Here is a 16,528-nt window from a genome sequence, read left to right on the forward strand (position 1 = left end):
GTCTGGAGAATTCCATGGACAGAGGAGCCTGGCAGGCTATAGTCCATGGGGTCACAAAGAATCGGACACGACTGAGTGACTAACATTTCCACTACTTTTTCAGTGATCATAAATATCTACTGTGCAGTACTGACAATACTCAAATGTGATTTACAGTTTCCTTTCAAGTGATAAAAACATAATAAAAATTTTAGCACAAAAAGGGACATTCAACCCAGGGTTTTCTCCCTTAGATAATAGAGCCCTTTATTAGGATGTTTATGGTTTTAGGAAGTCCAGAAATTCCCTGAAAAGAGTTTGCTAAATTTCTTGTGTTCATGAATTTTTCTGGAGAGAGGGGATATAGCTTCAGTTTAATTCTCCAAGGAGATACAGAGATATATAATTACGTACACACACACATACTCGTTGAATTCTTTATAAAACCCCTACAGAGTCAGGGCTACCTGACCCTCACGTCACAGGTGATGAACTGAAGCCTTGTGTGTGTGTGTGTGTGTGCTCAGTCGCTCAGTCGTGTCCAGCTCTTTGCGACCCTGTGGACTGTAGCCCACCAGGCTCCTCTGTCCACGGGATTCTCCAGGCAATGCTACTGAATGGGCTGCCATGCCCTTCTCCAGGGGACCTTCCCGACCCAAGGATTGAACCCGGGGCTCCCGCATTGCAGTCAGCTTCTTTAGCATCTGAGCCACAGGGAAGCCAAAACTGAAGCCTAGCAGAGGCAAATGACCTGTCCAGAGTCACATGTCATTCACGAACCCAGATTACATATTTTCTAAGGTAGCACTCATTTCACAAAAAGATAAGGGACCCAAACAACACTATGAAGCCTAAAATTACTCACTGAGAAGCAAGACTGGGACTTAGAATTTCTGGCAGGTGCTTCGGCACGATGGGTGGGTACGGGGTTGGCCACGTTTGCTTTTTATTTTTGTCTCCCTACTCTTCTTTTCCTGGGGCATGTGGGTGTGTCTCCTGCCGATTATATTCTAGTCTAAAATTAAGCACCAAATCGTCCTTTTCTGAGAGCCAGCTGAAGAATGGAATATCACTGTCCTTTATAAGCAGCCTAAAGAGTAGTACCATGGCCCTCCTCAAATGAAATCACATCTCCTGTCATCTCCAGCAAAACAATGAACTTCGTGGCGTTCCACTAAGAACCACAGCACACACCCTCTTTGGGGGACTGCATGGCCCGTGAGATCTTAGTTCCCCCATTGAGGACCAAACCCGCGCCCCCTGGCCCCTGCCGCGAAAGCGCTGAGTCTTAATCACTGGGCTGCTGGGGAAGCCCCTTTAAAAATGTCTACTGTAGTTTTCTGGCCTCGGCTCTCGGAGGCGACGGTCGTTTGCTGGAGCTTCGCGTGACTCGGGTCGTCCCACAGCCAGGCCTCTGAGGGCCGGGGCGCCGGGCAGGACCATGCGGCTTCCCCGAGTCTTGGGAGGCTGCTGCCGAGACCGGACCGGGCAAGATGCTCCCGGGACCTGAACGCGTAGAGGGCAGCGGCCTGCTTTGGCCTCCGCCACGTTGTTGAGACCTCAGGAGGCTCCAAGCGGCCCGAGTCTGCTTTTCCATGCTAGGAGACGGGGCGATGGGGGTGGGGGCTTTTGAGTTTATCGACTGTGTGTCAGGGAATTTCTAATGCGGGGATTTTGTGCGTGTGAAAGGGAAAGGCTTCACCGTGTACAGCACGTATGCCGACCATGTCGTGGTGTGAAATCAGGTCCACGCGAGAGTGCCATTTCAGGTGTAGATCTTGATAACTATGTCATGGTGCAGAATTTGGCGGAAATGAGTATCACCATCCTTGCAGGTGAGTTTTCATGTTCTTACAGAAAGGATCAGTTGCCTCGAGATTTTAATGTTTTAGTCATCTAATAGAGTAATTAAGCGTTCCTTACCCAGTTAGATTCTGAGTCGGAGACGAAAATGTAGAACTGGGCTTAGTTGCCCTCAGAACAGTGAAGGGTTAGCACCTCGGCGCCACGCAGCATTCCTTACGCGGTTTTCTTACCGCCTTTGTGTTGCCCATTCACTTTTGGAAACTAGTGGATGTGGTGTCAAAAAAGGCGTAAACCAAACACTTGCGCAGCTTATTTTCCTACCCTTGTATTTGATATCTTCGGTGTAGGAGCTGCGTAAGTAACATATACTCAAAAAAAAAAAAAAAAATGTCTACTGTCTGCCAGTTCACCTAAGATGTCATACTGGATCACCAGTTGAAGTGTAGGGGTGCCGGGACATTCTAGAGAAGTCTAGAATGAATAGTATCTTGTCAAAAGTCACCTTTACCAAATACGATCTTCATTCAAAAGGCCAAAACGAGTGGTCCTTCAGTCACTCTCTGAGGCTCAGAAATGATTCCTGGAAAATCAGGATGACTCATGAAAAAATACTTGATAAGAATGTTTGAACCTAAATGTTGTGTTACTTCTCCTTCGTTAAGACTCAAAAGATACACACTAATTTGAAGACTACTTATTTGTCAGATGATGAAAAAAGTATACATAGAGAAAATATATATTTAACATTAGACTTGGCAGTGGTGACTATCCAAACACCGCTATCAAACGAGCTAGCCGTGTGCTATACTGTCTACAAACTCTTTCACATAAATTATTTCCGGGAGTCATACTCAAAATGTTGAACAACCAGCATGGTGTGGACCCAAAGCCACCCGAACAGACTTCAGCCGGCTGTAAACAGCTGGTACAGCTGTGCTGGGCGTCCCAGACGGATTCCAGTCCTGGTTAGTTCATCTGAGACCCCTCTGTTGGTGCTAAACCTGTTTCCCCCGTGGGATTAAGAAGAAACTCAGCGGTGAGGAAACTAGAGCTCAGAGGTGTTCAGAGGTGGCCGAGGTACGGACGAACCTATTTGCAAAGCAGAACTAGAGACACAGACATAGAGAACATACATGTGGACACCGAGAGGGCAAGGAGGGTGGTGTGGGATGAACTGGGAGACTGGGGCTGACATATATGCACCGCTAAGTATAAACCAGAAGACTAGAAGTCACCATATAGACAGGGGGCATATATACACCACCAAGCATACAGCAGAACAGTGGTGAGAAGTCACCATATAGTGCACAGGGAACCCTACTCAATGCTCTGCGGGAAGAAAATCCAGAAAAAAACAGGGGCTCCGTGCATGCGTGCGGCTGACCCCCTTTGCGGAACAGCAGAGACACAACACTGGAGAGCAACTGTGTACTGCTGGTTGTGGTTTGGTCGCTAAGTTGTGTCTGACTCTTTCAGTCCCCTGGACCGTAGCCCACCAGGCTCCTCTGTCCATGGGATTCTCCAGGCAAGAACACTGGAGTGGGTTGCCATTTGCTCCTTCAGGAGATCTTCCCCACCTAGGGATCAAACCTGTGTCTCTTGTTCTGCATTGCAGGCAGATTCTTTACTGTTGAGGCAATGGGGAAGCCCCCTAAAGCAACTACACTTCAATTAAACAGGTGAGAGAGAGAGATGGCCTGGACCAATCCACTGGTTGATGGTAGAGATGACATTCAAATTCAGATTTTCTGACCCCTGCTCTCCCCTCCTCCCAGGACACAGGTGACCAAAAATGCTCCCGGGGAGGCCCCGTGGGACGGTGAGCTACCGGGACGGCCAAGGAGACGATCTATTGAGACCCGCTCTCAGAACCTGGCAACAGGGGATCTCTGCTCTTGAGGTTTCTGTGCGGCCTGCGCCTCTCAGAGCAGAGTGGCCGGGGGCCGCTCAGTAGCACCTGCTTCACCGGAATCTCGAAGTCTCACAAGGGAAGTTCTCACACCAGAGCTCTGACTCGGGATAAAGGGAGTCCAGCCGACTCGGGTGACGGGAAGGTGGGTGAAAGCTGTGGGTGGCATTCTCAAGCAAAGGGAGCTCTAAACAACCAGCTCAGCTCCAGCTCGCACCTCTGTCATCTGGCTGTGCGTCCCCGGACAAGCCATGCGGGTCGTGCCCGTCAGCGTTCTGCACGGTCCACTGACGGGACAGCGCTTTAATAGCACAGAGCGCGGCAGCGGCGATGGAAACCGCTGCTCTGAGAACCCGGCGATAGCATCACTTGCAGACTAATCAGTACTTTCCGGAATGAGGGGACGTGGCCGGAGAGACGGGCCTGCTTCCGGTCCTCTCTGCACACCTTTCTGACATGCGGGACCCGCAGAGAGTGTGGACGGAGGCCTGGGAGGCCACGCGGGTGGCCAGGCCTCCGGGGACTAGGATTTTACACGCTTCCTGCTCGCGGCTGCCGACAGGAAGCTCGCCTGCCTAGCAGCGTCCAGCGTGTAGGCAACACTTGCTCAGGAGATGTTTGCTGAGTGAATGAGTAGATGCAATGATGGATGAACGAGTCAGTGACGGGGTGAGTGAGTGGTAGGCGTGTGGCGTGTGGCAAGGGCAGTACGCCTGACTTCAGTCAGTTCCTGGGACGCTGCCCGCCCCGCCGCAGGCAGAACGCACCAAACACTTTTCCTAACAGCGCGCCTAAGTCACTCAGTCGTGTCTGAGACTGTGAGCTCAGGCACTGTAGCCGCCGGGCTCCTCTGACCAGGGATTCTCCAGGCGAGAACCCTGGAGTGGGCTGCCATGCCCTCCTCCGGGGGATCTTCCCGACCCAGGCACTGAACCCGGGTCCCTTATGTCTCTGCATTGGCAGGCAGGTTCTTTACCCATGAGCCACTGGGGAAGAAAGGTGAAGGCCTAACTATGCAGCCAAGCTTTGCATTTCTCAGCTCACTCATCCCTATCGCGACATGAAGAACGGCACATGGAACACTGAAAAGGCCAAAACCTCACCTGGGGCCTCCTATAGGCACAGGCCCCCTCCAGGACGACACGCCAGGGGCCCCTGCAGTCTCTCCAAACACCTATCCTGACCCCCCACCCCGCTGTCGGCTGCCTGCCCAGCCCGGGATGCCCTGTCTTCCCCTCACTGCCCCACTAACAGCCGCTTCCCGGTGCCCGAGAGGCCAGCCCAGCCGCAGTGCTCACCGCCCGCCCCCCTCGGTCTTGACCTTGGACTGGAATCTCTGGGCGGCGAGTTCGTTGGTATCAGAGAACCTAGCACCAGGTTTGATGGACGGATGTTTGCTGATGAACAGTAAAGACATTCTGGCAAGTTAGACTTTGCCCTTCAAGACTCTTGGCTTTTACGCTTCTAGTGACCCTCAGGACACAGCCCTGGCCCTGGAGTGAGCAGAGGCGATGGACTCTGAGGGGTTGGAGGAGCAGGGCTCCGGGATGTGTCTGAGTTTCTCAGCCTCCCTGTCTGCAGGTCGGCCAATCGCCAGGGAGGGGAATACTCTCCCCACCCAGAGGAGTTGTTCAGTCGCTCAGTCATGTCCGACTGTTGGCAACTCCACGGACTGCAGACGCCAGGCTTCCCTGTCCTTCACCATCTCCCGGAGTTTGCTCAAACTCATGTCCATCAAGTCGATGATGCCATCCAACCATCTCATCCTCTGCTGCCCCTTTTCCTCCTGCCCTCAACCTTTCCGAACAACAAGGTCTTTTCTAATGTGTTGGCTCTTTGCATCAGGTGGCCAAAGTATTGGAGCTTCAGCTTCAGCACCAGTCCTTCAGTGAATATTCAGGGTTGATTTCCTTTAGGATGGACTGGTTGGATCTCCTTGTAGTTCAAGGGACTCTCAAGAGCCTTCTCCAGTACCACAGTTCAACAGCATCAATTCTTCAGTGCTCAACCTTCTTTATGGTCCAACTCTCACATCTGTGCATGACTACCAGAAAAACCATAGCCTTGACTATATGGACCTTTGTTGGCAAAGTGATGTCTCGGCTTTTTAATATGCTATCTAGGTTTGGCATTGCTTTCCTTATAAGGAGCAAGCCAGGAGGGGACAAGGGTGGAAAATGAACCCACTCCTCCTGCTCTGAAGAACAGCCCCACCAAGCCCCCCACACAGGGTGTAAGATGGACACACCTCTAAACAGTGTCGGGTCATCAGCCACTTCCCTACACTCAGAGTCCCGGTGTTGTAGTGGCGGGAACAGAATTGGGGCCCCTGGGGGCCTCCTGAACCAGGGGCCTCCTGATACATCAACAGGAGACCGGGGGCCATGAAAACACTTGGCGGTGGTAAAAACTACCGGCTCGTGGCAGATTATGCTCCTTAACGACACCAAGAAACAGATTTCACCAATTCCCACTCTCTGGAGATCACAGGCCACCTGGCCACGGCCAGCCGCTGAGTAGGAAAGCACTCCAAGATTCCAAGAGACTAAAAGGCTCATAACCGTTGTTGAGAAATGTAAATGGCCCTAAATTACAACCAGAGATGGAAATGCATCTCGGGGAGGGAGGGACGGTCTGTAATCCAGTCTCAGGGTTGAATCCAAGGCCCAGGGAGAATGCGGATGGTTTACAGGCTTTATAGACGAAGGAGAAGGTTCTCAGGGCAAAGAATGTCCATTTCCATCAGCGATTAAAATGCAGTTTGGGAAAACAATTACCTGCCCGGGATCCTGGGAAAGGAAAGCTTCCTGGTTTCTCTGCCAGGAAGAGCGATTGTAATTTAAGGGCTGAGAATCGCACAAACAAGATTTTAGGGTTTTATCCAAACAGCTGCAGTTCACCTTCGAGGAGCCCAGGCTTACTCGGGTCTGATGGATGTTGCGACACCAAATTCAAGGTCTCCCCCGCCTGCTGCCAAGACTCGGCCCCATGGGACAAAGAAAGAACAGTTGCTCTCTTAATGGGAGCAGAAAACAAAACTCTCTCTCCCCCACCCAACTGCCTGCTTTGTTGTGAAATTGTCACTGTGCCTTTGAGGAGAGATTAAAATCCGAGCCATGTCCAATTTAAAGGGCAGGTTCCCAGGCGGGGAAGGGAGAGGGTTTCAAGGGAGTAGGGCAGGTTAGGGGAAGCCAGTTGTATGTGAATTTATGGAGGATTTGGGGATCACAGAAGTCATGGGACTTGACTCAATTAAAACGGATGGAAAAGCACAAGTCTGTCATTTAAAAATAATAGTAAGGCAGCAAGAATATTCTGGCTGGTTCTCTGCTTACATCCTTGACCCTGCTTGGGAACCTCTGAACAGGTTTCCAGAAGCACAGCGTGGGCGCCAAGCAACGGTTTTCACCTACTTTCCCGCACTTGATACACAAAGATTCCACAAGGGGGAATGAGAAGGAATGGTCCACCCACCAAAGAACATTGCCTGAGAGCCAGGGTGGTGCTCAGCCAAGTTGCTGCAGTTGGGGAAAGAAAAGCTTCCAGTTTTCAAGGCAGAAGAGTCTGAAGAGCGTCAAACAGATGATAAGAGAGCGGCCTGATCTGGCAGCCTTGCCAGATTCTCAGACACACAACGGATACTGCAGCTTTCCAGGAGGCAGCCCTGGATGCCTCCAGAGCCCGAGTCTCATCTCAGCCCACGCCCGGCTCTGAAGAAGAACCCCTCCACACGTCCCTCCTGGTGCCATTTGCAAGATGAGGCAAGAAGGGTGAAGCCAGAGAAGTTTGAATCCCGTAGCTCTGGTTTCCAGAGGGCCACATGCTGGGGTGTGGGAGGAAGGATCCCAACCCCACCTTAGGAAGGAAGGCAGTCTCGGCAGTCTCAGCAAGGGGCTTGACTGCTTCCAGGTCTGAATGTTACCATTGATACCTGCATGGACATTGACATTGATTGCTCAAGTCAAGAGATTTCTATCCGATTGGCCTCCCTCCTTTCTAAGAGGATGGTGACAGCAGAATCTGACCTACAGGCTGGACGATGGAACAAGTGCCCATGAAGATGTGCTGTGCTGTGAATGGCACCTGGCACACAGATGTTAAATTCATCACTGGCATGGGTGCCATTTTTCTGACTATTCCTTCATTTAGCCTTCATTTAGCCTTTAGTTTTCTCAGTGAGATTTCTGTATACTGATACATATCAAAAAGATATTTTGATGAATATTTCATACTCCCTTCACTCACAAAAGAACTCTAGGATCTTCCTGCGCCTTCCCCCTCACCCCCCGCATGGATTAACTCAGTATATGGCAACCTATGGTATCTATCATTTAAGCACAGTTTTGGATATGAATTTTAAAACCTTACATTTCTGCAACACTTCTTCCTTCTTTTCCCTTCTTCTCCCTTCCAAATACTCCAGAGATCCCTAGCAGATATTTTATTAACCCCTGACAGGTTACAGAAAATGAGTGTTAGTTTTAGGAAGATAAAGGCCACTTGAAAGGTGCTTTTCAAACTCCAGCACCCTCACCAAATCACAAAGGACAGAAAAGAGAGAAATTAAAATCCTGCCCATGAAGCAGAAGCCCTTGGTGTTGCTAGGAATTCTTGTCCTTTAGCAAAGCCTGCAGCAGGAATCCCTTCTCCCCTTTCATGAAACAAAACCAACCAGGGGCTGCTCCCCCGTGAGACAGTGGCTCCGGGGACAGTATTCCCCCCAGGAGCGGGAGTGGAGGCGAGCTGCCCGCCCACCCCGCCCGGCTTGGTCTCCATGGCGCTTCCACTTTCCCAGGCCTACCAGGGCCACGTGAGTGATTTGCCACTCGCCAGCGAGCGGCCAGGCTGCTCAGAGTGGGAACTTTGCCTCCAAGAAGCAATGGGGACCACACTGGAGAGGAGGGAGACGCCCTCCATCCCCCACAGACCCCCAACTGGCCCCGGGGCTCCTTCACCAAAGCCCCTCCAGCCCCCAGGCCTCAGGCCCCTACAGCAGCTGCTCCTACGGGCAGACACATCCTTTTTCCTATTATAGTTACAACAAAAACAATAAGCAATAAATCCACCCGGCGTCCTTGTGGGCTCCCACAGGCCGACACTCTCGCAATACCCATGGAAACTTGTCCATGCACAGACGCCTTGATTCACTGTGGTCCAAGGGGCTCCTGGTGCCTTTAAAAATAGATACTAAATGCTGAGAGGATGCTGTTTCACTTTGCACTCTCATAGCTGACAATCGAAGGCTCCCAACAAGACGCTTTCAGGGGCACCGCACAGTGAGCGAGACAACTCATTCTCGCCTCCGCAGGCAGAGAGGAAAGGGCCCTCGCCTCGTTTGGCGAGGGGTTACTAATTCGGAGGATGCCAGTTTTAGAGCCTGTCTCAGTTTGACTTGTAAATGAAAGGTGGAACCTTGCCAAAATTACCCCGCCGGGTGCCTGCTGGCCCTTGTCTGTGTTGGGGTGGGGCAGAAGTTCACCAAGATCATTAGAAAGTTCAGGAAACAAGGAGGTGAGCAAACAAGTAGAAGGTGGTGAGGCTCCCTGACCGAGTGTCCCTGGCACCTACTGCAGCTGATCCTTCTGGTCCTCACGACAGCGGGATGACCCAGCTTTCCGTACAGAAAGACTCCCGGGCTTCGGTTGTGTCAGTCACTCCGGGGGCTGATGTAAATACGGGTCCTTCTGTGAGCCGGGCCTCAGAGCTCTGTATTAACTCTCCTGAGCCAGTATTTCAGAACCACTGTCTTTCAGGAGAGCAGAGAGAAATAACTGATGCGAAGTGCTGATAACTTCCTATCAAAATAGAAGTGGACATTTCTTCTAAAGCTTCTTACTGTGGGGCTACCAAGTGCAGAACACCTGTCGTGTGTGACCTTCACCGTCATCCCATCAAATCCGTCGCACAGGCCTCCAGGGGCCATTAGAGAACCCAGAAGCTCAGGGAGATTCAGGAGAGCCCTGTGTCCTGAGACACACAGCTGGTATGTGGTTCACCTGATGGCAAGGCCAGGCGCATTCGACCACACCTAGACTCCAGCACGGCCTTGACCCCCCATGTTCACATCCTGGGGGGACTGGGCTGGCACACCTCCCTCTTGCGGGGAGCTCCGGGCACTTGCTAGTCAGGAGCCGTCTCTCTCCACCGCCCCAGGGCAGGCCTCCATTTCTTCTGCATTTCTCAATTCCCTTCCTTCCTCTTCCCCTGCTCTACTTTCATCCTCTCCCTTCCTTGCCGCAGCTGGTCCTCAGTCTTCTTTTAAATTACGTCTTACTGAAGTAAAGCGGCTTAAAGATGTGGCGTCAGTTTCTGCCACACAGCAAAGTGAATCAGCTATATGTATACAAATATCCCGTCTTCCTTAGGAAGTATTTCTTTATCTTTGGCTGCTCTGGGTCTTTGCTGCTGTCGGAGGCCTCTCTCTAGTCGTGGTGTGCGGGCTTCTCTCTGCAGAGCGCAGGCGCTGGCGGGCAGGCTCCGGTAGGTGCAGCACGCGGGCTCAACACTTGCAGCTCGCGGGTTCGGTAGTTTGGCTCACGGGCCCGGTTGTCCCAAGCCTTGTAGGATCTTCCTAGAGCAGGGAACGAACCCACGTCCCCTGTATTCGAAGGCGGATTCTTAAGCACTGGAACAGAAGGGAAGCCCCATATATTCCCTTTTTTTGGATTTCCTTCCTGTTTAGGTCACCACAGAGCAAGTCCTCAGCCTTGCTAACACAATCACTCACGTAATCACTCAGAGACTCTGGCTTCCACCCATAGAGAGTCTGGTGGGATTTAGTCTGGGCATCAGCCTATGACATACTCCTGGGTGAGTTGAGGGTGTGGCTGGGATGGAGGCGGTGGCCTTATTTAAGGCTGCCACATACAACCTGCAGACCCCGGAAACACCTGAACACACTCGCAGCTGTCCACCAGCCACCGTCCTCCACAGAGCACCGGGAAAATGCAGGAGGCGACCTCGGGTGACCTGCCAGCCACACCTGCTGAGAAAACGCCCGACCACACCGGCTGACCACACGGGCGCGGATCCCGTCCCTGGACAGGCTGCCTTGTCCGGTCTCTGCAGAGGGACTCGGGGAGAACCTGCGTGGCTCCCTTGGGGCTGGGGGGCCAGGGGTGGGGGTGACAGAAGGGCAGCCACCTCAGCCTCCCTGCTTATTAAGGAGCCGGACCGGGAGCGGCCGTGCAGACTTTCCTGGAGAGACCGACACCATAAAGATGCCTACACGGCTGGCATCTTGGCCCATTCTGCAACCTGCTCCCCAGCTTCACTACACACATGCCCGGGCAGGACAGGAAACCTTCTGTGTCGCTCTGCTCTGCCTCCGTCTCCTCTAGGACGTCTTTTGGACCAACACAACCTATGTTCCCACTTCGGGCATCTAAGTCGTGTCCGACTCTTTGTGACCCCGTGGACTGTGGCCCACCAGGCTCCTCTGTCCATGGAATCCTCCAGGCAAGAATACTGTAGTGGGTTGCCATTCCCTTCTCCAGGGGATCTTCCTGACCCAGGGATCGAACCCGGGTCTCCCTCACTGCAGGCAGATTCTTTATGGTCTGAGCCTCCAGGAAAGCCAAGGATGAGGACAACTCGTTTAAAGAATTCTCGGTGTAATATGGATGCGGCCCACCAGGGGTGAACGGGCTGGGAAGGGAGCTGCAGTAAAGCTTTGGGGGTCTTCTGAGACCACTGAGGCCGTGGTTCTGCCGCAGAAAGCATGTGTCGTATCTCCAGCATTAGACACACAGCTCGGTGCATGAAGTCAGCAATGAATGGGCAAGTCCACGTCATATTGAAGGTGCGGCTCAAACCCACTGTTTGCCACAGACCAGGACGTGCTAGAGAAGGATGACAAGCTTTCCATGCGGAGTTAGACCAGTCAGCAGCTCAGAGAGAAGGGGCGGACCCTTCCGTCCACCTTGGTCTTGGCTGAAGGCCAAGACCAAGCAGAGGAGAGCGGAGGTGGGGTGTCTGCTCCTCCAGGCCCCCCAGTGAGGAAGCTGGGCCCCCACAGGAGAGGCAGTGACCTGCCCGCCTCACGAGGCTCCACGTCAGCCCCCCGGGCGGGGGGCACAGTGCTGCGGGGGGACCCTGGGCTCAGGACGCTGTTCCCCACGAGAGGGGCCCACGCAGCCGCCAGCTCAGCTGTGCCCACGGCGACCTCAGAGAACTGAAGCTGCCTCTACATAAGAGGAGTCTGAAAGACGTCGGGAACTAATGCAACTCTGAGAAAGGTGGCTGAAGATGCAGGCTGACCTCGGAGGGGAGACAGGCGCGGCAGGGGCTCAGAGGAAGGAGAACCCGGGATGCTGCCCTTTGACCGCGTGGGGGCTTGAAAAACAACGTGTCTGAGGACTCAGTGTGGACGCCTGTGATCACACAGCTGGAAGAGTAAACACTTGCTGGAGAGAACCCCTCTGCTCTCTTCCTTCCTATCTCTTGTGTACTTTAAGTGCTGTGATTTATTTTACCAAGAATAACAGAGTATGCCTCTCTTCTTGCCTGACTTTGAGCTGCCTTGGATGGCAGCTCGCCAAAGTGCACCAACACTCCATTCCAGGGGCCTAGAGCTGGCCTGGACCCTGCCCCTCAGACATGCCCCGTCTCTAGGACCACACAGGCGGCCAGCAGAGAGGAGGAAAGGCACTCTGAAGACATCAAATGGATCTGATCCTGAAAGCTTTGACTCCAACCTGATGGATATATGTAGTGGATGACTGTGCCAATCGGAAAGCAGACTGGTCAGTTGCAGGCCAGTGAACTGGAGAGGCCAACCTTGGCCATTTACACGCCAACCTTGGCCGACTAACCAAGGCAGTCTTGGGAATAAGCACGTGATGTCATCTTGGTGTCATTGTTTGGAAACCAACCCAGTCTCCTCACTTTCTTTGTTCAGAGCTTGTGCTCGCCAAGCTACCTCTGAAGCCCATCTGGTTTCCGAAGAAAACCTGCCTAGAGAGAGAGTGTGGGTTGGGACAGCAAAGCACAGGCTGCCTCATTTACAAATGAATACACCAGCCTGTTGGTTGAACACCTGTCCAGTGGGCTGTTAGTGGGAGTCAGTCCCTAAGAGACGGGTCTGTCCTTGAGGAATGAACAAATCAGATCTTCGGGCTGCCAGGATGAAGTTCAGACCTTGGACGATGCTGAATTCAACAAGTAATGCCCCCCTCGGGGGTCTCTGGAGGTCATACTCTTAATCCTCCTATAGTAACGGCCCAACAGACAGTGGAAAGGCTTCCAGAACTACTCCTGAATTATTGCACTTGTTCTTGAATGAAGACTGTGTGTAGATTCAGAAATGACCTGCGTTTTACAGGCTTGGGTGCTGTGATGGTTTCTATGGAAGCCATGAGCATCTGCTCTGCTCCTTAGGTATATGGAAAACTTCATGGCTGATATAAATTCCAATCTGTTTAATCCTTCAGCCATGCCTGATTCTGGTATAATCAGACTGAAAGGCAGTCAGAAAGGTTGCCAGAAGGAGTTATGAGAGATGCTTCCTCTTGAAGAACACAGGACTTAAACATCAATACAGTACATTAATGCACATATAAGGAATTTAGAAAGACAGTAATGACGACCCTACATGCAAGGCAGCAGAAGAGACACAGATGTAAAGAAGACTTTTGGACTCTGTGGGAGAAGGCGAGGGTGGGATGATTTGAGAGAGTACATGAAACATGTATATTACCATATGCAAAATAGATGACCAAGTTCCATGCATGAAGCAGGACAGTCAGAGCCGGTGCTCTGGGACAACCAGGAGGGAAGGGGTGGGGGGGAGGGGGAGGGGGTTCAGGACGGGGACACGAGCACCCGTGGCTGACTCATGTCAAGGTATGGCAAAACCATCACAATACTGTAATTACCCTCCAATTAAAATAAGTTAATTAATAAAAAAGAACACAGAATTTAGTCGGGGAGATATAAACTAAAATGATCAAACTTACTCAAAGTTGCAAATAAAAATATAGCTCAAATGGATAGAGGAGTGAGCCAGAATTGGGTGGAGGTGAACTCAAAGGGCTTTTTGAAAGAGGTATTTTTGAGAAAGAGCAGTTAAGTGTCATGATAAAAAGGATGGGTCTCCAATCAAATGGACTTGGGTTCAAATACTTGACTGTGACTTTATAACGGACAGGCAAGATTAAGCAGTATGGGAACAAAGTCCTTGACCCATGGGACATGATCAAGGAAAGGTTGTTGAAAAACACCCACCCGTGGGGACCTCCCTGGCAGTCCAGTGGTTAAGACTCTGCTTGCAATGCAGGGGACACGGGCGGGAGCCCCGCTCAGGGAACTAAGACCCCTTATGCTTCGGATCTTAGTGGGGCAACGAAGCCCTCACCGCAACCTCTGAGTCCTCACGCCACAACCAGAGACCCTGCATGCCTCAACTGAGACCTGCCACAGCCAAATAAACACATTTAAAAAAATACTAAAAAAAGAAAAATATCTACACGGAAGGGAAAGGTTGAGAAAAGACACGAGGATAGTTCACACTCACTCTGCATAAGGCACTGTGCTGAATGCTTTATTGCATCAAGCCATTTCACTTTCTCAACAACAGAGTGAGGTCAGAACTATTAGTAACCCCACTTATTGAAGAGCAAAACACAGCACAGAGAAGTTAAGTAACTTGCCCAAGGTCGACACAGCCAGGAAGTGACAGAGAAGGGTTCTGAATCCAGGCAATCTGGGCCCCAGAGCTTGGAATGTGAACCACTTTGTCTTTTTCCATTGCGTATGCCACACTGCTTCTCTTTGAACCAGATATATTACCAAACAAATTGTCAAAACAGCTTGGATTTTTAGGATGAATATTTAAAATATTATAAATCCCTTCCTTGTAGGGGAGTGGTCTGTTGGAACAGTTTCTGCTGATCACTCAGGAATCTGTCCAAGACAGTGATGTGTACAGACTATTTTTGTCTCAGTTAATATACAGTACCATATAAACACTGACTCAACCAAAGAGCCTGAACAATAAATTATCACTAGCCCAAGTGCTAAAATAGCACTTGATTTTCTCTCTGCCTGAGCATGCTATCTATTTATACTCTGCTTATTTCTGTGGAGGTTCAAAGTGCTTTATCCACATTTCATCATAGCCATAGTTATGTCGATTTACTGTCTTTATTACACACATGTGACTAATGTACCCGACCCTACGATGCTTAATATTTACTACAGGAGTCTCAGTTTCCAACTAGGGTTTTTATTGAAAGGAATTACTGACTGTCTTTAATTTATAATTAGTGGACACCTGCTGTCAATTAAAAGAATAGCATTTTGCTGTTTTTCTTTTCGCTAAATCATTTCGTATACGATCTGACCATGTGTACTGTGCTGTGCTTGGTCACTCAGTTGAGCCCGACTCTCTGCAACCCTATGGACATAGCCCGCCAGGTTCCCCTGTCCACGGGAATTCTCCGGGCAAGAATACTGGAGTGGGTTGTCCTGCCCTCCTCCAGGGGATCTTCCCAACCCAGGGATCGAACCCAGGCCTCCTGCATTGTGGGTGGATTCTTTACCGTCTGAGCCACCAGGGACACCCATGATCTGACCTGCTTGTCCCTTAATATTAACTGCAAATTGTATTAATTGTAAATTGTATGTTATTTTTTATCTTTTCTTTACAATTCAACTTATGGCTACCTTGAACCGGAATCGATCTGTCAGTTTAAAACCATAATACAGGGATTTCACTAGTAGTCCAATGGCTAAGACTCCAGGCTCCCAATGCAGGGAGCCCGGGTTCGTTTGGTCCCTGGTCAAGAAAACTAGGTCCCATGTGCCACGACTGAAAAAAAAAAAAAAAAAAGATCCCATGTGCCACAACTAGGACTTTTAAGGTTGATTAGCCCATTGGCACACAGGTATTTTCAAATTTGACCTGCACCCTTTCAGTTTTAGTACCCATGGGCAAAAACATAAACAAAAAAATAAATTTAGGTGTTGAAACAGAATAAGGAAAAGAACTCCAAAGAAAGATTTCCTAGACTAGCCAGAGGGTAGATGAGACCCCAAACTCTGGCATATATAAACTGAGAAAAACTAGGTTTGTGTATTGTTTGAAGATAATACAGCTCAAGATTTAGAAGCATGCCTGAGTGCTGGACACAAGAAGATAAATAAAAGGAGAATTGTCATTTGGTGTTTCCATCAGCGACACATAAAACAAGCCCAAACGCACCGCCTGAGGCTGGAGCATTCTGTTTTCTTTCGCCCTCCTCTTCTGTGAATATCCATCTTCGTTATTGAAAACAGAAACTCCAGTCTTAAACGTTTCCTGATTTTTGCAAAAAGGATATTATACCAACAGTCCCTTTTCAAGAATAGGCAGTTATCACTTCACTCTACACAAGTTCCTGAAGTTTTCACCTTGACAAGGCATGTCGTCTGCCAATGTGACTTTAGGAAGAGGAGACAGATGCAGGAGGTATGAGTCATAAATTCCAACAGTAACAATAACGATGTTGGGGGGATTTTTAGAAAAAAAGTCATTGATTCCAGGAATGCTTTTGTATCCTAGTTATACTGATATGATGAGCCGTTAACAAGGTCAAGGACCTAGTCTGTAGCCAATATCCTGATTCAAAGACACTTGGAGACACAGCTAGATCGATAAGCAGAATTCTCCGAGAGAACCTCTGGGCTTCCATACATTCTGACCTCTCTTCCTGGATAACTGGGTGTCTCTATTATTTCTCTTTCAGGTCTCAGAATCATGATCATTTCTCTAAAAAGTCTTTCATAAAACTGGGTCAAGGCTTCTCCGGTCCAGCGGTTAAGAATCCACTTTGCAATGCAGGGGACCCTGGTTCG

At 50.4% G+C, this 16,528-nt stretch overlaps 1 protein-coding gene and 1 non-coding gene across 4 annotated transcripts in view; one reads left to right on the top strand and one right to left on the bottom strand.

The window, feature by feature from the left end:
* Nucleotides 1–16,528, bottom strand: part of BCL2 (BCL2 apoptosis regulator) — a 196,005-nt gene that overhangs the window by 49,813 nt on the left and 129,664 nt on the right. The gene's annotated exons all lie outside the window — the stretch shown is intronic.
* LOC122425913 lies at nucleotides 2,016–2,152 on the top strand. Its single transcript, XR_006265064.1, has one exon. It is a non-coding gene; the product is annotated as a small nucleolar RNA SNORA13 (small nucleolar RNA).

The sequence above is a fragment of the Cervus canadensis genome, chromosome 23, assembly GCF_019320065.1.
Source record: "Cervus canadensis isolate Bull #8, Minnesota chromosome 23, ASM1932006v1, whole genome shotgun sequence".
In the NCBI taxonomy this organism is placed as follows: domain Eukaryota; kingdom Metazoa; phylum Chordata; class Mammalia; order Artiodactyla; family Cervidae; genus Cervus; species Cervus canadensis.